Genomic DNA, 22,435 nt, shown 5'->3' on the forward strand with positions numbered 1-22,435 from the left:
GACTCTTGGCAACATCAGTGAAACCAGTGCAGGGCTTGCAGCTCACTATTACTTTACATTTGACTATCCTGGGATGGATTGAAAACAACCACAGCAGTCAGCAATTCCAGCAAGAAAACCCCACCCACCAACTCCGTTCTAGTATTTTTTTTAAATGTGCAGTTTCATCTACAGTACAAGAATTGTGAACTCTGTAGCTACGTACAAACACACACACCTCTAAAGAAACAATAGGGTTTCTTCTTGGGAGTTTTTTTATTGTGGGTGGTTTGGGTTTTTTTTAAAAAAAAAAAAAAAAACCCAAACTAAAAACCCCCCAAACAACAAAAAAAACCAAAACAACAAAAAACCACACAAAACAAAAAAACCACACACCACACACAGATCAAGTCAGATCAGCTTCACTGATGCCAAACACAGCTGTGCTGATTTATACCAAACTGAATTTCTGTCCCATTTAGCAGAAACATTACTGTGAACCTGTTTTTTCCCCATTACATTGCTGCGCTGTTCCTTACTCTTCATTCTTTTTCAAACATACTTTTTAATGGGAATGTCTTATGTTAAGCTGCCACATTTCCCATATGATACAAATAAGAAATTACAGTTATATTTCAGGATTATTGAGAATGTTACAGGTGACAATTCATGGGTTTAGGGTCCCACCCCCACCACCCCAAAATAACCCACCACGTATTGTATTAACAAATCGTGGTATGAAGCTGGAGATCAGCTGTCTTTGTTGTGTTTTCCTTCTTGTAAATTAGCTCATTTTAGCTGACTTAACATTATTGCATAAAGAAAGAAGTACTTCATTTTTCTGTAGTTCCTCTATAGCCAAATCAAATTTGAGCTGTCTGTATTAATTTTGTTAAGCCATAGATCAATTCCCAACATACAACATCCAAGTACTCTGTTAAATGATGCTGCCTGCTTAATAATCAGACCAAATAAACAGACACTAAAGTCAGTTATTAACAGCTACATATGGCTAAGCAGCACTGCAACCTTTCTTAATCACTGCATCTGGCATCACACAAATGAGAAGAATGAAATATTTTAAGCATTTATTTATTTATTTAAAATAAAGTAAAAAGGCAATAAATTGTCAGGATAAGAAATGCAATAGCAAAGCCATAATCTATGTATATCCCATGAAAGTTTTTACTAGTGGAAGAGAGAGTGAATGCCAGCCACAGAAATAGAGTATTTTAGGTAAAAATAGAGTATTTTAGGTAAAAATCCTCTAGATGAGTAACTAGTACCTAGTTGTTCAATGATCCAACTGTATTATTACTTGCTTCTGTTTGTGTCATCCTATGAATTCCTCATACTCTTGCAGTAGCAAGTCTCAGCAGCAGCCAGCATCACTGCTGAAAGAAGGCTGCCCACTGTCGTGGTTTAATTCCAGCCAGCTGCTAAGCTCCACACAGCTGCTCGCTAACGCCCTCACAGTGGCACGGGGGTAGGAATTGCAAAAAAAAACCCAAAAAACTCATGGGTTGGGATAAAGACAGTTTAGTAGGACAGGAAATGAAGAAAGCTGGTAGTAATAACAGTAAAAGAATTAGAATATACAAAACAAGTGATGCACAATGCAATTGCTCACCAGTTGCCAACTGATGCCCAGTCAGTTCCCGAGCAGCGGCCCCCCGCCAGCTTTCCCCCCAGTTTATATACTAGACATGATGTCACATGGTATGGAATATCCCTTTGGCCAGTTTGGGTCAGCTGTCCTGGCTGTGTTCCCTCCCAACTTCTTGTGCTCCTCCAGCCTTCTCAGTGGCTGGGCATGAGAAGCTGAAAAGTCCTTGAGGTAGTATAAACACTATTTAGCAACAACTAAATACATCAGTGTGTTATCAACATTCTCATACTGAATCCAAAACACAGCACTGTACTAGTTACTAGAAAGAAAATTAACTCTATCCCAGCCAAAGCCAGGACACCCATGTATTTACTCACATCCCACTCCACTCCTAGCTCCTCCTTTGAGCTGGCATGCACATTTGTGAACCTGCATCAGCAACTGGATTGGCTGAATCAATCAAGATTAAAACTAACTCAATAAGAAAGAAAAATATAGTTTAATTTGGGGATCCGCTTCCCAATTCAAACCAGTATATGGCTACGCAAATGCTTGTGAAGCTCTACAGAGATTTCAATTGGGATGAAGAGACAAATTGAGCAGCAGAAGCAAGGCAGGAGTGCATCTTTTAAGAGGAGTCATTTATGCTAGCATTAATTATCTGTGAAACCACAGCCGAAAGGCCTACCTTTAATACAAATACAATAATGTCAGTAGAGCCTGTTGAAATACAGTTAAATTTTGTCACATTGGTACAAACTTAGCCATGGTAAATAATGAATTGAAACTCTGTATATGTACTGACGAGCTGCAGAATACAATAAATTACCTTGACTGCTATGGGCAGAATTTCTTATTTAATGACACCAGGAAAAACAAAACAAACAACAACAAAAAAAAGATTTAACTCCCTATCAGACTTGGCAGCTCACTGAAGAGCTTGCCAAGTTCATTTTTATTTTAATTAATAAATAAATAAAATTTACTGTTCATCCACATTATGGCCTTTTGAGAAGAAGACCGCTCTTATCCCCTGCCCACTTTACCACTAAAAAACAAATTCAAGAACAGGTATACAGGTCTAGAAAGCTTTTACTTCTATCCAGCATTTCTCAGTTAAAATACCCAATCTGGATTATAATAGTATTTCTTCAACAATAAAATACCCACAACTACCCAACTTTCATTCATATTTACACGAACTGCAGTAACACTGGTTGTATGGAGGAACTACTGTAGTCAACAGTCCATCTTCAAGCAAGAGGTCACACTAGATTATCACAATCTCACCTACCCTTTAAACATACCAATTTTTCACATCAGCTTTTCTAGGTACACTTGAATGAGAAGACTTATTTTCTAGCTTCTAGATACAGTCTGAGGAAGCTGAAGTTTTAGGTTGAAAGAACCATAGGAAAAATACCATTAAATAATGTTTTTGTCAATCAGAAGATGCTGCAGGGTATGAGAGATGATGGTTTTTGAAAGAAAAGATTGAGGGAAAACTCCATGTATAATGAAATCACATGAACTGGAAGAATTCTTGAAGCAGCTCCAGGAAAAAAAAAATAAATCTGAATTCCGTTCGATTTTTTTTAAAATGTGAGAAGAAGCCATCTCCATCTAGTCATTTTATACAGAACACCATTTGGGTTTCATTAACAACTTTAAAAAAAAAAGTTTCCAAAAGTTATCCAGTCCTGCTGCATTCCTTGTCTATGTTCAGTTTCCCTGGAATATAACAGATGATTAGACCATGAGGAAAGGTGCAAGATCAGGACCATGGGAAAAAGTTCTGATATAGTAAGTTAGCACCAAACAGATACAGGCAAAAAAAGCCAGTGTATTATTATTATTTTTTTAATATATACTCCTGAAAAAAATCTAAACAATCTTTGAAAGAGTTACTGATTTGTTCAGTATTTTGGTTCTGGCACCAGAGTAAGAGGGAGGCAGAAGAGCCTTCTTCAGAAAAATAATCATCATCTTACTGGTTTGCACCAGAAAGCATGCATGTACTTTCACAATGTCACTTGCTCAATCCAATTACATAAAAAATACCAGTTATCATGACAGTTCTGGCACACAACTCTTTGTGGGACTAATCCTGTGACTGAAAAGAAATCAGGATCATCTATCGCCTGAATTGGAGTAGGAATCACAGAAATTGCATGTGGGGCTATGATGTACGTCAAAAAATTGAATAATTGGGCCAAGCTTCGCACAAGTGAGGTGATGGTCAAGCACTTGTCCCAGAAATTCCTCAAGAACTTTCCAAGCTTCAGGCTGCATGCTGCATTCAATCAGCTCATGTGCATGCCTGCAGAACCCTACTTGAAAGCAAACAGCAATAACATATAGCTCTGCTCTTAAGAGAGTCCAGGGCAAAAATCAAGAAGTCTTAAGATTTTTATTTTAAACAGACATTTCCTACACAGTGTTCATTGCAAAGTATTTAAAAGTGGGACAATTCTAAAGTAGTGAAGGAAATTCCTGGAAGCAGACACTGAAACATTAAAAAAAAAACTGAAAAAGAGTAAAAAATGGCTTATCACATATATAAAACAAAAGTCAGTTAAGAATAAAATACTGAATTAAAAAAACCCTAAGAAATAGAAAGGAAAAAGTATGTAATTCTTTCTGAAGGAAAATAGGAAGTTTAAAAAGAAACTAAAAGAGAAATTCAGGTAACCCTGAAACCTCCCCTAAGAGGCAGAATTCTCAGCCTTCTGTGCAAAGATATTAAACAGAAAAATCAAGAGACTGTGAAGTGAGTTTCTGCTGTTTCACTAGTTGCCTTGAGGGAACGCATTTGATTATACCTTTCCTTTATCACCAAAGGTAACGAGAAAACACCACGGCTACTTCATGTGGGACCTTTATTTTATTTTCTGTCTTGCAACTAATCAACTTAGCCCAGCCCTAAAGAAATAAACCAAAAAAAGAGGCAGCAGATTTCCTGCCAAGTCTAACTGGAATATAAGGTTCTACCACAGTACCACCTGCAAGTGAATTCAGGCAGAAACTTCTGAAGTGTGAGCTATTACTGGCACATTTAAACATGATTATCCTTGCCTGGCCCAACGTTTAAATACCTCGTAGGCTCACACTTCCAGAATGAAAATTATCTTTGAAAATAAAGATATCCATAAGCTTTGTCTGAAACCTCAAAGGCTGCGATAAGATATATCACCTAAAGAAATATAGGGGGTTCCTGATTATCGTTATCTTTGGCTTACAGCCCAAATATTGCAGTGACCAAACATACGTCTCCTCTTGCAATTCATAAAAAACTCAAACCAAATTGTTCTCTCAGGTATCTAACTCTTACACTAAAACACTGCATACCTTTTTAACTCTATGATTTCAATTAGTTGTCCCATCTGCTAAAAGTATTTTAATAAAACATCTCTTTTTATATCCTAACATCAAGGTGATGTTGCCAATTTAAGTTCTGCTGTGGCCATCTGTAAAAGGAAGGAAGAAGGAAAAAAGTAAACATGAATTTTTTTTATTAATTTTAAACAACCTGGATTTCAACCAGGATTTCAGTGGTGGAAAAAAGAAAATCATTAACAGATTTATATTCTATATGGATTTCTCTAGGAGAAATAATATTTGAATTATTTTTTTAAATCCAGAAAGGTTTCTGATCGTGGGAAATGTTTGGCTTTAATTTAGGACTTTATCCAAAGACAGACTTTCATAAATTGTTTAAGAAATTCAAGTCTTATGAAATAAAATAATGGCAATGTCTTCATAATTTCTTTACTTTCTTTACAACTTCATGTTCACCTCCAAACTCAGACAGAGCATGTAAAGTGTTATCCCTTTGATAACAAATGGACTAGAAGCAATTTTTTCCTTTAACTGACTTGATGTTACCTAAATATGGTAAGGGACTGGGTTTTCCCAAAAAACAAAAACCGTAAAAAGCAAACACAAAAACTCTACACACCCAGCTTTCACTGCAGTTGGGAGACTATGGAACACGATTCCAGGGTGGGGGTTTTCTTAAAACAAACACACACACACCCCAAAACACCACCCACCCATCTCAAGTTTTAAGCAGCACAAGATTAAAAAAAAAGGATGGAAATGTGAGACATTGTAAACCAGAACTTACTGTTTAGCTCATTGCGTGTATCACTGAGCAAGAACCTAAGAGGCCTACTTAAGGATTTTCTGATCTAGCCTCAATAGTCAAAGACTAAAGACAAAACCATAGCCCCATGACTTTCAAGTGGGAGACAACGTGGCTACTCATACTCACACTGCTTAAGTATTTGCAGGAATCAGTCTTGTTATTTGTAAACCACCTATTTATCACACTCTTATGATACAGAAAATTAAATTTAATTTAACTAGTGGCATGGGTCATGGCCACAATGAAAACAAACTCTGGCCTTTAAAAAAACAATTAGACTCAGCAACTTTGGCAGGCTGTTCAACTATCCCATTAAATCCACATCTCAACCCATCAAATGTTAATAATGGGGTTTCTTTTAAACAACATTCTGCAGGAATTGAATTTTCTTCTCCTTCACAGCTATGCTTACCATAGACCTTACAACAACAAGCTATTGTTGTTGAACCATGGATGCAAAAAGACACTCTCTTGGCTAGTAACTGTGTTTCTAGGTCTGAGGCTGAAAATAAATGTTGGGAAAATTGGAGGTTAGAGGAGTTCTTTCCCCCACAACCTTGTGTACTATCTATAAAAATAGTTATATGGTTAGGACATTCATGCAATCTTAAAAAAGGAAAGTTTTAAACTAGGTACAACAGGTGAAATACGCAATTAACACATTATACTACTTCATAACATTTGTCTCCCTAGTGCAAGTTAGGCCCCTACTGAAGGTTACGCTCTTCCTCTACTCCCCACATGCAGTGACCCTTCTGCAAGTATCTGCTCAGTTATTTTCAATTTCAGTTACTTGAGTTCCTATTTTTCACAACAAGGGACAGAGATTTTACAGAAAATTTTCACACAAGTCGAAAACAATGAATTTCAGACTTCTACCCCAAAAATTATATTCTAATGATTAACACTCTTTTTTAAGGGGAAGAAGAGGGTGCATCTGAGGGGCAAGATTAAAAACCTTTACCATTTACCAACACCAGTCTGAAAGCACATTGGTAAACACTTCACATATCATCCCTCATGTCTCAATGAATTCACCTCACATTCACACTGGGCTTCCTAGCAACTCTTCCTTTACAAATACATTTTTCCATTTACTGAAAACAATAATGAGAATGAGTCATTTCTGTAGAATACAGTCCTTCACATACACCAGATGCCTAATGTTGCATGCTGTGAAGAAAAAAAAAAAAACTAATGCCTACTCAAATTGCTGTATTTATCACAGAAGTCTGTCAGCATTTTGCGTCTTTTGTAAATGTTTTCTTCAGAATGGTTGAATTTTTTTTAATGTTAAGATCTTAATATTGCTTGTCAAAATGTACTACCAAGTTCTGTAAGAGCTAACATCTAATTAGCTCAGTTACCAGCAGCTTGAGAATACCGCCCAAACAATGACCCAAAATTACTGTCTTTTAACAAGGGAGTAAAACAAACGGAGAAGAAAAAAAATTGAAAGCTTTAGAACTGAGAAAATGAGCATTTCCTTATGTTTTTCAAGGCTTTCCCTTCCAATTCCATTGAATCTGCTCCAATAAACATTTTTTTATATATATATAGTTTTTGGTGTTATCTTTTTAAACCAGTTCTTACACTACTTCACTAAAAATCAAGCCTGACTAGCTAGCTACATGCAGAAGAGACAAGTAGAACTCCTGTCCCCTTCATTCTTCTCTGTAACTAGTGGAGCATAAGTACACAAATCAAAAAATGAACAGTGAACAGAACTGGAGTAATTCACTGATGAAATTATAAAACTGTTGGATGGCATGTTCAACCAATAACTGCAAAATCTAAAGAAGTAATTAGGAAGCTTGCTTTTATGAAATGCATGCCTTTTTTTCAGAACAAGAGGGTAACAGCAAAGCCCAGTTCTACCTTTACTCATTTTGTTTTCTTACAGAGCTGTTTCATTAACTAACTCATTAGAATTACAGTAGGCTGATGTTATTAGATGAGTGACTTAAAATAAAGGTACTTGCCTATAGCCACACATTACATGCAAGGGCAGAACAGAACAATGACATACTAACAGGCAGACACAGATGCTGTAGATCCTAAATTATTCATGACCAATTCAACACAAACGAAAGCGGTCCCAGAAAATTAATTCTATTAAGGAATGTAATTTTTAAGACATCTCTACAAATCATTTAGTTCCTCTACAGACCATATATTCAGCAATTGCAAATAATTAAGACGTAAAAGTGAAGCTGAAAAAAAGTGTTTAATCAGTTCTTAATTAGATAAGTATGCCAGATACCACAAAGGATGGCACTACTTTAATGAAGAAAAACCAACAAACAGTCAACACACTGAAGAGAACAAGAAAAGCATTTAACATCAATTAATTTCAAACAATAATTGAGTATTTCAAGTAATGTTTTGTACACTTGCAAGAGCCATTTCAGATTTTGAAGTTAGTTGTAACCTAGAAATAATCTCATTGTAAAACCTAAACAGCAGTGCAGCTGTGTACTTTCAGTCTCTCTCATTTCCATAAGCACTAAGGAAGCCTATTTTTGCTCTTAGTCTCATTTAGAATATTAAGACTCTAAAAGCTATTCTGATGGGATTCCACAAAATACAGTTGCTATTTTCACAGCCTGAGCTATCTGGATAATAAAAAAAAATTTTTTTACCACAGAAAAATCAGGAAAAGATCTTTAGAACAGCAGTAGCAGTTACAAATGCTGACATAAACTCCATCTTCAGCATAATAAGCGTCATCGGGATTCTCTTTGGGAAAGCTGCAGTTCCAAAATGATAATAATTAAGCTTAATATAGTTCAAACCCAAATCATAGCAGCTGTACATGCCACAACAAAGAACATTTTTAAGTATCAAGTACACAATTTAACTACAACCAAACTCCAAAATATTTCTGACTCACAATAAATTACTCGGAACACTGAATATATCCCAGTGCTGCTCTTACCTTTCTTAGCAGCATCTGCTCTCCTTCTTGCTGGTGACACCAGATCCTTTACAATCTGTAGCACTTGAATCATTGCTCGGTAGCAAGATCAAACAGACTAGATGCTCCTCTAAAATTCCAACAGGTTTCATTACTACATGTTATTACATGGCTGTCTTCAGTATGCTCAAGCAAAACTGATGCAGGAACAACTCATCTACCTTCACAGAAAGATTTCTGCCTGACAACTCCACAGGCTGGGGTGATGGATTTAAAGTGACTTCAGCACAAGGAGACAAAAAACTGCAACCAGTCCTAAATGTATTTCTACTGAACATATTTAAATTATTTGCTGCAGAGAATGCATACCGATTTCTCTAAATGAAGTTTAAAGGAAACATTCACACCACAAACTATCTAAAGAAAACACCACTCGAAATGAATGTCGACAGATGCAATGTACACCCCTAGGCTCAGTATCCAAGAAGCACGTCTGCATCCTCTTTTAAAGTCTGTCTCAATTCATGAAATTTCATGTAATGCTTTAAGAGAGCTATCGGTGCAGTGTAGAGTCAGCATCAGACCTACTAATAGAATTAAAATGAAATCTATCTTGCTAAACTTCATCAGACACAAGCAAGCACCTACTAAAGAGAGTCATTCGGTTCCTTTTCTCCCCCCTTGAACACACACCTCTGACACCCTTGTACGTGATGGGAATTCTTGCACGCCAGGAGGCATGCTGGAAATCTTAGGAGTAATTCAGGCATTCTTCTCTCTCCTACCACCAGAGGCCCAGAGAACTGTTTCAGCTAAGGTATTATCATTACTTCTGTCAGGTAATTTTAAGCAGACAAATTGCAGCATGTGCCCCACAACATTTTTAATGCCATTTGGAAAACGTACAAAGGCACTTCAGAAATGCCTTCTGTCAAAGCTTCTACAGAGCTAACAAAAAAAAAAAAAAGAGAGAGAAATCATGTTTTATACGGTCACGTTAAATAACCATCATCCCTGAAGAGGCTCTGTGAATGTTTTAGGAAGCCAAATTCCTACACAGCACTGCAAGGTCTTGCCTACACAAAGAGAGCAATTTAGGAAGCCAACTATATTTTCTGAAAACCATAACATTAGAACAAACCACAGGCCACAACCAAGGCACAGCAAGATGTATTCTCTGGCCTTTAGACCTTCTGTTCCCATTGCTTAAGTGTTAGATGGTAGGGGGGAGAGGTCATCTCTCTCCATTTCCAGCTGCTGATCACAAGCTTTTCAGATTTTTAAAATTGCTGGCATATTTATCCACACACGTCAGTCTCTTGAAACACATACAGCGTAAGCACAACAGTTTCTATTATGTCAGTGTCATTTACAGCCTGCCCATTAATCCACCTCTGCCAGAAGTAATAGCAACCCAAACTACTATCATATTTGGTTTGGCAAAAACAACTAAAATCATTCTCTGTGACAAGCGATCCAATTTCTTCTCCCACCCTGCAAATACTCAAGTGTCCACTCAATAGGAAGCCTGTAGACATACTGTGCAACTGTAATTTATCTCCTCCTGAAAAAGGATTCTTCAAACCATTAGAAACAGGACTCCCAACTCTCTATATTAAGAAAAAATACTGATTTCTGTACATAAACTTAAATTCCAAGTTTCAGACAAACTATTTTCTATGTAGAGAGTAGGGAAAAGTTTACCATAAACAGATGTTTCCAGAACAATTGTAATTTCAAAACATTTAAATAAGATGTAGAATGCAGGGTTGTCTGGTAAAGTTTACCTTAAGGTCCTTTACGTAATAATCCAGTCCTCCAAATTCCTGCTGTAAGATCTTTCCCACCACTATCTTGCCATGATGTGTTCGTTCTTTGTTTAGCTGAGGTATCAAACAACTTGTCTTCAAGTTAAAGATATAAACTCAAAGGAGCATCATTACTTATGGCTACATTACATTGCAAATTTCCTCTGAAAAGCTGACTTCTGAGCTTATGCTTCACAGAACACAACTACCTCTACAGCACTAGTAAACTTTTGATGGTCTTTATATAAACATATTAAGGACAGAAAAAAGAAAACTGAAAAAAAGAAAAAAGGAGTAAGGTAGAATAAAATCTTCAGTAATAACATCTGCTTAACCACCTAGAGCATGAGTATACCTTGCAGATCCTGAAGGTGATTTTTAACTGAACTAGATTACCTCATTTCTATAGCAAGGTTCTCAAGCGCTCAAATAAGGAGAGGATGGTGGACTGACAAAGAGCAACAGCGGGGAAGGAGGAGTGGAAGAAGAGAGAAAGGAAGAGAAGACATTCTTTGTACTTAGTTTTGGGTCAAAATTACTTTTTAAAAAAAAAAAAAAAAAAAGAAATGGGGCACTTCAGTAGCTAGGAGTTAACACCCAGGAAAGGGTTACACCTATTCCCAACTGCAAAAAGGACAGTTGCTCCCTTTTCTTCAAAACTAGCTTTTCCTGCTGGTAACAAGGATAAACAACTGAAAAGGGACTCTTAGATGATTTGCAGGTCTAGTGGACCATGGTGAGAATACAAAACTAGTACCTACTAAAGTTTGCAGAACAGCCATCAGAAAGGCTTTCATCCCATGGTCACCAGTATCTCTCTCTCTCCATCAGTGGCAGGGGTAAACACTTGAAGGCTGCTCTGAGCTTTTAGGAGAGACACAAAAGAACTTCAACACTAGAAATAATTTTCACACACACCTGCCTCCCTTGACATGAAATAATCTCCAAAGATGGTATAACAGTAGTTTACTTCTCTTCTTTGTTATGGAAATTGTCATGTAGAAAGAAACTGGGAAAAAAAACCTCCAAAGCTTTAACATTAATTCAGGAAAATGTAAGTAAGTTTACTAAACATCCTGTGTGCAACATAAAAAAAGTAAATGGTGGAAGTATGAAGCAGGGCCATAGCGTTCATGATAAACAACGTAACAAACTCAGACAAATCAATCAAACTTAAAGATTTATACAAGAAGCATTGTGGTTGCTATTTCTCTTTCCTCAAATCAAATTATACACCTACCAAGACAATAACACTAAACCTGCTTTAAAAAAGTAGCAATACCAAGAAGACTTCAAAAAACAAAACACACTAATTAGCTAAATCTCTAAATAATTTCACATTACTCATGAGTGATAACTTGGTTCTAGTTCACTGTTACCTTTGAATCATGAAACCCAACTGATACTTCATACAATCCTTCATTTACAACTGCTTTCTCTCAGACCACACCCTAACAAAAACACGAACTGTGGACAAGGATATTCACCAACCAGAAGTTCACAACCATTCTGACACAGATATCACAAGGTAAACCAAAAAGAAACCAAGAGTCATAAATTCAGTGTAACAATTTAAGCAGATTCTGTTTGAGGAGAAAAATAGTGTTACATGTTCTGTGCTTATCACATGACTTTCTGCTAAGCATTTTTCATCTTTGACAGTTAGTTTGCTAAGCAATACTTGCTTGATTATGTTCTTGCGTTTTGTTTTTCTTCCTTAACTTCAAAATCATAGGGAATACAGAAATCATGCAAGTTATCAACCTGATGAAATACACTGGCCTGAGAAGGAGCAGTTAACCAGGATGGGATTTTATGGATCACTGTGCAGAGCCTTGACCTCTCCTAACCATAATAAAAATAATGACCTGCATCCTGATTAGTCAGCTGTCATCACTCAAAATAAAAATGCTTCCATTTACGTAATTAACTGGTCTTTGAAAGGAGTTCTTTTTCATAAAGCATATTGCCAGGAGGTAACATATTTAGAGTACAAAAGATGGTGCCGAAGTACAGCTGAGTGGGTAATTGTCAAATGACACTTGGAAAGGAAAAAAAAATATCAGAATTTAAGTTTAAAGAAAACTTCATATTTTCTCCTTCACTCTCTTCTTATAATGTTTATATATTTCTGGCATTCTGTCTAGGCTTTTAAAAAAACATCAAGAACCCTCACAGTAATCCTAGGCAGCACTGCAGCTACCCGAAAAAGAGCCTGCTTCTTGTGCCCTCTTTTACAGAAAAAAAGATGTACAAGCTACTAAAAAAAAACAAAACAAAACAAAAAAACAACCAAAAAACCCCACCAAACACAAAAACACACAACCAAAAATAAAAAAAAACCAAAACACTTAAATGCCTTGAGGGCATTCATTCATATGAACAATAGGCCTGCACACATTTTATTTGAGATACAAAGTTACTGTGACCCTTCTTTTTCTATTTCACATCAACCTGAACTGGCCAGAATTCAGGCTGCAAATGGATTATTCCACCACTTCTCTGCAGAAACCTATGCAGATCTGTCTTCATAATCCTACCTTATGCTCCTCATAGCCAGGATTATCTACATCCTTTTCCCTACCTGCTGGACTCTAAACATGGTTAAGATACCAAGCTTTCAGGTCCAACACACCCAAAGAAACGGGCAGCCTATAACACAATAGCCAGCAAGGTACCAGCCTGAGATCCAGTCCTCTTGCCATCTGTTTCAATGGAAGTGCGGTCAAGCCTTATGTCTTGCTGTTATCATCTAGAAAGCGCATAAATATCCATACACAAAACACTCCTGATATCTCTTTAGTTCTGCAAAAGAGCGAAGTCTGACCTCACAGGCAGGAGATGGGGATTTACAACAGCGGGGGTCCCTTTTCTCTTTGGACCCTTCTTTCTACATCTGTAAAATACAGAGAGCACTACAATATGTTACAAAGTCAGTAGGACTATTCACAAAGGGAGGGCAGCGGTTCTTCATGACCAATATGAAGGTTTGCTTTAAAAGCTGCAGTTTCAGAAACCACACATGGCAGAACTACTTCATCTTCCCTCACATCTTAGCAAAGGGGCTCATAAAATGAAGCAGATTTTCTTACCAGAAGCAACAACTATTTCATAAGCAGAAGAAAAGTTTTCAACAGTAGATTAGTTTAAAGGATTAAGGAAATACACGTAAGATATATTAGCCAGGAAAAGATGCTTTAAATATCAAATAGAAGGAACAGCATATTGTAAAAACATTTGCATAGTGAGTTCACAGTAAAAACTGCATATTTCTTGCAAAAAATAATAAATTCAGATAAAGTCTACCTAGCAACTAAGTCCCAGCAACACCTTAAGTATCAACAGAAACATTTAGTTTTATGATACTCCTCTGACTTTTCCTGTCACAACTGGTCTTCAAATTAATATCTCAAAATAAATAGGCATTGAGCTCTAAGACAGGCAATATATCATGATACAAATTATTACTAAAGCAGCTATAAAGTAGGTTATCTATCCTTTCTTACTAATGTTTTGAATTATTTTTCTAATCTAAGAACTGAAGCCTAGAGTTTTCATTAAGTTTCAAATAATCTACTGTACTTGGAATAGGAGAATTTTAGAGTTCCAGATCTGTAACTAACCCCCCTCATAAATCTCTGAGCTTAATCAAAATCTCTGATTTTGATCTTCATTATTTTCTACAGATTATTCTTTGACAGTAATGCACTAAAGAGAACCATGAAAAAGATTAAAAAAAGAAAACCTAATGCTGTTAAGAAATCAAATGTGGAATTCTGGTAGCCTTTCCTGTGAAAAAGTTTACAGTAGTGATAATACTCCATTTATTATTCAAGGCATTCATTTTTCAGAGACAACTGCTTTTGGCTATGCATTTTGCAAAGCATCCATAAAAATAAATAAATAAATAAATATCCTCACAGTCTTCTGAATGGTCCTACATTCAGTAAATCTCAGTAACTGCTTAATTCAACAGAATTTGCATTCACTTTGGAATATATTTATTTTTTTCTTCACTTTTGGCACTTTTGCTACAATTTTTAAGTCATGAAAGTATGGCTGCAGTTTTTAAACCAACTGATATAGATTTATGAACCGCTTTTAGAAGAAATCTTGAGAACAGAAAGAAGCTTGATCTAGAGGCTGGAGAAATCATAAATAATTGTAACAGAAAGCTATCTAAGTGAACACTGATCAGAGGATGGGAGGCACTTGTTCACATGTTTTTAGTTCCTTAATTCCTTTCTACTTTAAACACACAAGAAAGCTGTTAATTACATTCAGGATCATTGAGAACCTCAATAAATGGTCAATGAAATTAATTCCACCTGTTTCAGGGAAAAACTTATCAACTCAAAAAAAGAAAAATAAATGCTAAAAAAGGGGAAAGGTAAAGAGAGAAAAACATATAGCTACATTCAGCAGCCATTATTGCACACTTAGAAGTTTTAAGGAAAGAAACTACACACATTGCAAAATCCTGACACTGCACAATACCCTTACTGTTATCCTTCTTACTCAATTTATGTTATTTTTTTAACTCCTTAGCTCTTGCTACAATACATTCTGCAAGTGGATCTGGATGACAGCAAGAGAGACAGCAACTTTCCCAGAGAGCCACAGTGAAGAAAAGGGAACTGCCCACGCAGATCACTTAACATCCTCCTGATAACAGACACCAGACACTAACGGAGATCAATATCAGAAGTTTGTGTTCAAATCTGTCTTGGTACACTCTAAAAAACAAACAAACAAAAACCAACCATTTTTTTTTCCTCCTGATAGATGTTTTATACTTATCACCTCCACGAGCAAAGGGCACTGCTTAGTCTTTGTTCATATATTTACTGTAAATCTGTACCATGAATGAGATTTATAATCTCTCACCTCCTTAAAGCAAAGAAAAACTACAAAATTCTGTGCATCACTATTTGTTAGCATGATTAAATCTTTTACTGCATGTAACATTTCTATGTTGGCATTTAAGCCAAGTAATAAAATGCAGCTGTCCACAGCCACCAGGAAGAACATCAAACCTTATTAGTCCACTGCAAAATACAAAATACTTTTATTAAACTCAGGTATTTGCAGGCTTAATTTGTGTAGCAAATATATGTCTTTCTCTCTCTGCAATAAAATAAAAAATTTTAAAACAAGTTTTTGAATACTTTGTAATAGGCTAAAGAAGTATCTATTCCCACAAATACAATTTACCTGTTGATAAAAAAAACTGTTATAAAGAAACATATGCTAGGGAAGAAAGAATTTATCGTTTCAAAAGTAGCTGAAGGAAATTAACCTGAAGGTCTCACAGATCCAGAAGTGATCCACCCTCCTTTTTGAAAGGAAGCCTCCCTGGGTCTGTTTGCTTACTGTGGTTATGTTCTAAAGGGAGACACCATTAACTGTTCACTTTCAGACTTCTGCCTCCTGCTCTCCTTGTACATTCACTCAAAAAATGCAGTCTTTTAAAACATACTTTAACTAATGTATTTTAAAAACCCAAGCTTAGTACTTGAATATGACAATCACATTAACCGTGACTACTTAAGGTTAATGCTAGAGTTATATTTGAGATATGCATTGTGTTTAAATGACTGGTTGTGGCTATCTTTACGATTATCTGTCTGCCTGCGTTCTTGCAAATGAATTTATTTAGTAGTGTGCTGTAACAAGCATGTCACACTTGCTCCATATCCAATCCTATTTCCCATAAAGCACGTACATGCCTTGGCTACTAACAAAGAATTCTCCTATGCCCTCATCAATGAAAAAACAGGGGAAACACCTGGGCATCTTAGTGACACTGCTTGCAAATAAACTATGCTAGACAGAGACAGGAAGCGGCAGTGTAAAACAGGCTTCTTTATTCAGCTTCACTTTAAGACAATCAAACTAACCAAATGAAGAGCATCTTACCTACCTATTAGAAGAGCAAAGACAGAGGAACCGTACATGCCCTAGTGACTCAAGCCCAATTTTGGCAGACAGAAAACTGCAGTACATTTACTGTTCTCCATGCTCTCTCTGTAGCTGTAGAGAATTTAAAATCATGCCAAGTTTCAACCAACAATTGCCCATGGTCCAGACAAGAAGGGCCTGAACTGCATCACTCCACCCAAAATTATATTCAGGCATTTTAATCCAGTATTCTAACTACCAGTGGTACTATACCAGTGCTAAAGGAACAGAAAAAGAAGTGCCACCATCCACCATTTGCAGTAGATTTATCCTTGATCTGTTAGGTTTCACTGGACAGGTAACCTAGCCTTGCTATACCATCTTGTAGGACAACTGAATATACAGCATTAAACAAAAACACAAATTAAGAGTTAGTTCTCCAAAATGGATGTTCCAGTTAATTACTGATATAGAAAAAAACAAAACAAAACAAAAAACCACCAAAACACCAAATCACAACAACAAAAAACACACCCAAGAGTTTTACAGTGAATTTCACATAAATATTATTTCTTTTAGTTTGTTTTAATGCATGGGGAATAAATAAATATTGAAATGTGACTCATTAGCCTTTGCCCTAAAAAGAAGTACTTTCCTACCACATAGTTAAAGTAAAAAATAGATATTTTTGTCACTGCTTCTGGTATAGAAAAGAGCATGGTGGGGGGGAGTAAGTGAGGAGGAAATAAAAAGCAAAATTGACACTTTCCAATTTGTACCTGATCTTCTCAAGGAAAACAACAAACTTAATTTTTCTTCTCCCATCCTCTTAAGACCAACCCTGACTTCCTTCAAACACACAGTAACTTGCTGTAGGGGGGGGGGGGGGGGGGGGGAGGGAGAGGAAGCTAAAAGCTTCTTTAGTTTTTACAACCAGGTATAAAGTAATACAAAATACAACTACTCTGAAACATGCAAGGCAAGCAGGGTCTGTAGACCAGCCTGGACACAAAGTACAGCTGTAGCACAGCATCACTGACAAGAACAGAGAGCTGCCCCTGATAAGTGTCACCTCCAAAAAGTAAGTTTGGAGGAGGGCAGGGAAGGAGGATTATGTCATTCTACTGTTTGTACAACTCGGAAATAGTAGCATCACAAAATAAAACTCCTCATACAATGCTGGAAAAAATTCTACTACCAAAAAAAAACCAAACAAAGACTGAAGGAAAAAGCTTTATATTGAATGCAACAGAACACATTCTGGTGAGAGACTTATTTCCCTATGTCTCTCAAAATTCTGGGAAGCCTAACTACTGCTCAAAAGAGCTCTAAGTGAGCCTTTCAGCACTCTACCATGGAATTAGGCAGGTTTTCAAAGAGCTTTTCAAGGGTAAAACAGAAAGACTGCATTCAAGAAGCCTCTCCTATGGCAAACCAAAGTGCTTTATTAACACAAAAGTGCCCTTTTACATTAGTGATCTATTATATTAATGACTGCACTGGCCAAAAACACTGGACATTTTACAGTATGTTCGTATCCTTTCCATTCCAGACAATAATTATGTTACACAAAATAAAATGGGGGGGGGGGGGGGGGGGGATAAAAAGAAACCATAACATACCAGCTTCCCAGACCACCCTGGAAGTCCCGCACAGGCTCCTGCTCACTTTAGAAATTTTGAGCAGGATAGGTACAGGCATACCAATAGCCTTGAAAAAGTACCAGTGCTATCTTGTCAGCCTCCCACATAATTTTAATAATTTAAATCTCTTAATTATGGGGAGTTTTTTGCAATGAGAAGTTAAACGAACTTTATAACCAGCTGACTGATAGGATATCACCTAAGTGCAGCTACTTTGTTTACACAAACATTTGCAACCATCCTTTAAATACTGAAAGGACAACAGATTGGATAATTTAAGTAAAGAAAAGATCTTAAATATAAACAAACACAGAGCCAGTCATGGAGCCAGTAATCCTGCTGGGATTACTTGCATAACCCCATTTACGGCAACAACCCCTAATATTTTCCATCTCTGCTACAAATTGAAGTTATTTCCTATCAAAATTGGGTAAAGAACGTCAGCATAGTTTTTCTGGAAATACAGTCAATTTAGCTTAAAATAACCACACATCTTGTAAATCTGGTGTTTTGTTTCTTGAATATGAACATAAATAATATAACATAACATAAAACAAGGCTGCAGCTCACTCATTTTTCTTATCTGTGATAAAGTTACACTAACAAGCAGCAATAGCTTCACTTTTCCAACACAGTGGTGCATATTATTCAACGACTTGTACAGAAAGGGAGAACAACATGACTCACAACAGGCAAGGAAAGTCCTCTAAATACCTCATTTAACACTGCTGTTGGAAAAGTTCTTCTTCAGCCCATTTCTAATCCTTCATCTGACTCAGCTGTTGTTTTGTGAATTCTCTAATTCAATAGGAAATTATAACACCACTAGGGAGCCTAATACTGCAGCCTCTAGAAAGTCCTTCCTGCAGTAATTAGAACAGCATTGTTCTGCATCTACATAGTGCCTTATGCATAGTGCCTGCCCAAACACCTACATTTATAGCTCTCACTTTTCATCTGTATTTTAGCTGTGTGTTTCTGCATCCTTCCCCCTTTGGAATGTACTTGAACACCACCCTCAACTTATCACAGGATGAATAGGATCCCAGAAAAATGAATTGCTTACATAGTGGTGGATACTTGATACTCACTCCAGAGAACAAGGTTACAGTGTTCTTTTGCTACTGACTCCTTCTGCTGCAGCAGTACCAAAGACCCACAATAAAGGCATTATTGTTAAAATGTTCTATATAAAGGAGTACAGACATAGGCCCAAAGACTAAGATTTAAATAAAAAAAAACCTGTAAAGGGAGAAAATTATCATGCCAAAGGCATGTACTTCTGTGTACGCCAATTAGTTGTAATAATTCAGCAGTCCTTAGTGGCCATCAATCAAAACAGTGAGAGGCAGACGAATTTAGAAAGATGACTCTCTCCCCCTCTACATATACACACATAAATAAAAAAACTGTTATGTATTTTAGGTAAGTATATAATTTATAATATAAATGGAAAGTAATTCTATAAAATATATAATACAAATGTAACATGTAATGAATGTTTAAATATATATACATTATTATTATAAACATATCATTTTTGCTATTTTGGACACACAAACACAGAGTTAGAGTGTCGTAAAGTGAATGATTTGTAAATAATCCAACCTTAACTGTCATTGCAAATGTGACAGAATAAATTTGAAGTGCAAGCGTCTAAAAAGGACATACTCGGGGAGCAATAAGTGTGTATAGAAAAAAAACTGGTCCTCCAGTAATATTCATGACAGTAATTTTCCTGCCACAACTCTCCCATCAGTTCACAACTGTTACGTTTCCAGACAGTGCCAACATCTTGGTTTACAAACAGAAATTACATTGGTTTAAACATAGTTGTCATGTTGCACTGAATTACTTAGAGAAGCCCCATCAATCTGACCATCAATTTAAACCTGCAGGGAGAAAGCCCAACTGAAAGAAGATAGCTTTGAAGTTCCCTTTAAGGAGGGGGGGGGGGGGGGGGGGGGGGAAATCCAAGCCACCAGCTTTTTTAAAATGTTCAATAAATGTATTTGAAATATATGCAAAGGCTTTTAAAAAATTTAGCTTTACGATATATTATTAACTAATTTAGATGAAACAGTAAATACTACACAATACCTGTTCGTTAACAAAGCCTTATAGAAAGTGAGACTACTGAACTTGAACACACCACTTGCAAACACAGTTTCTGAATGCGATAAATACATTTTTGGTAGCTGCAGCCTCCTGCAATGCTTACGAAAAGAAAGTGACTTCACTTCAGTCTATGGAGATTGAAGACTTATTTTGTTCAGTTAAAAAAGTGACAGAACAAAACTCAAAATATTTGTCTTCAATCTAAAAATAAAGTCTAAGCACAAGGAAAGCCACAACTTAACAGTCCTCAATATCTTAAAGTGATCAAAAAATAAAGGATTATGAAAAAAATATTAATCTAAAGTCTGTTTAAAAAAAGCTTTCATGTTCTGATATACTTAAATGGCTCTACTATCAGCAAAAAAAAAAAAAGACACAAGGTCTGAGAAGTTGCATCATTATGTCAACTGAATAAATAAGAAATCCAACATCATAAAATGTGAATATTAAGAAAACAAGTAAGTTTCTACAAACATGCCTACATTTCCTCAGTGTGATGCATCCGTTCTCTGCATGTTAAGCATTTGGGTTTATATTTTATTGCAACTACTGCACCCTCTGTATTTAGAGGAGCAGTTTCATTACACCATTGCTAAGAAACTGGGTCATCTAAGATCTGATTAGCCCTCTGGAGATGCCTCTCCTCACTTAGTATAGAGGAAGCCTAAGATTACAACATTCCTAAATAACTTAAACTATAGTTTTCTTCAAGCGAGTGAAAAAAAAACATTGCCACTGGAAAGGACAGTCTCACCCACCAACCCACTTATTCTCACCCCTGGCCTTCTGTCCCTGCATTACAGCAGCACAACCATTTACGCAGCTGTGTAGTCAACAGCTTAGGGAGCCCACCCAATTCAAATCAACCTCATGAATGCTCCTGCAAGAAGGAAGAATGCAGGAATTCAGACAGGGAAAGGACACCACCCCCTCTATTGACATGGGCAACATTTTAAGGGGGTCATGGAATTTTAAAGACCCTCAGTTCAGCTTTGGCTCCTACAGGCCAGACCTTTGTAATGAAACTCAACTTCATTCAAAGCTTTTCCACAAGTCCATGCAAGTTTCTGTAACTCATTATCTGACCTCTGAATCTGCATTTTTAAGTCAGAAAACTATCTCCAGCACGCTTGCTGATAGTCTCCCTCAAGTACTTGCTGCACTGTATTAAGGGGACATATATATGCAGATACAGGATTAACTAGCAGTATCTGAAGAGAATAGAAGAGTTACGACAACACAGAAGAGTAATAGTGAAGCAAGATTAAGTATGGTAAGCACTTCTCCTGACCACTAGGTTCAGGAGCCAAATAACTTTATATACATGTATTTTTCAAGCTTCATCCTCCCACTACAAAAAAAAAAGTTACTACACTACTACTTCTGATCCAAATGCTCATATGTCACTACAGTTACATACCGTGGTAAATTCCCCTGACAGTTTCAAGGAAAAAACAGAGCAAACATAAGATAAATGCAAATGTTATCAATTAAGTAATTTTTACCAGTTCATTAATATACAGTAGCTTGCTATTTTAAGTATCTTGTGGGTTTCATTCTTTTGCAGATAGTTGAACTGCAGGGGGAGTTATTATCATTTAACTCTTAAAATATTTTAAACATCCCATTTTAAATATGCCAAGTCTTCAAACCAACCTTTTTCAAATCTGCATTATGGTTCTTTATCCTCCATGTCCTACAATTCTTTACCACTCAGACCTTCAGGTTTTCATAAAGAATTACTATTTCAAATTTCAGTAAAGATGACCTAGGAGACAATAGCTTCTTCTGTATTTCTGAATTCACAGTATTTCTACAGATTAGAAGATAACAGTGCTGTGAAATCAAAAGAACAACTGTTAAAGAAAACACTTCACAAACTGTATCTTCAAGCTTGTATTTTATGAATGGGTTTTCAGGGTTCACAGTTCAAAAATAAAATAAAAACTTTGCATGTAACATAATAATCCAACATCCCTCAGCTATTCTTTATTATCCTTTGTTATAAAGGTATTTTAGCTTACTTCTAAGCTTTCCTCCCCAGTATGCAGTTTTACGTATGAATCAGAACTTAGGGTTTTTTCCCTTCTTTCAGTCTCAGCTCACTGAAAAGAACTGGTGACTACAAAGCCTCTTAAACTACATCAATCAGCTTTATAGTTATTTGCAACACTTTACTCCACAGCCACCTTACCCTTTGTGTAAAGTGCAAAAAATTGTCCATTTCCCAACATTTATTTTATGAACAGTTTTACTTGGTCCTCAGTTCACTACAAATTCATTCTGGCATGTAACAAGGGGAGATTGGACTTG

General features: G+C 36.4%; 2 protein-coding genes across 3 annotated transcripts in view; one reads left to right on the plus strand and one right to left on the minus strand.

The window, feature by feature from the left end:
* USP6NL (USP6 N-terminal like) overlaps positions 1 to 22,435 on the minus strand; it is a 129,318-nt gene that overhangs the window by 97,811 nt on the left and 9,072 nt on the right. The gene's annotated exons all lie outside the window — the stretch shown is intronic.
* The window catches only part of DHTKD1 (dehydrogenase E1 and transketolase domain containing 1), a 206,926-nt gene continuing 193,295 nt past the window's right edge, over positions 8,805 to 22,435 (plus strand). Inside the window, exon 1 of the mRNA XM_049814433.1 lies at positions 8,805 to 8,812. The gene's annotated coding sequence lies outside the window, so the exon portion shown is untranslated. The remainder of the gene's footprint in view (positions 8,813 to 22,435) is intronic.

The sequence above is a fragment of the Accipiter gentilis genome, chromosome 11 (assembly GCF_929443795.1).
Source record: "Accipiter gentilis chromosome 11, bAccGen1.1, whole genome shotgun sequence".
Taxonomy (NCBI): Eukaryota; Metazoa; Chordata; class Aves; order Accipitriformes; family Accipitridae; genus Astur; species Astur gentilis.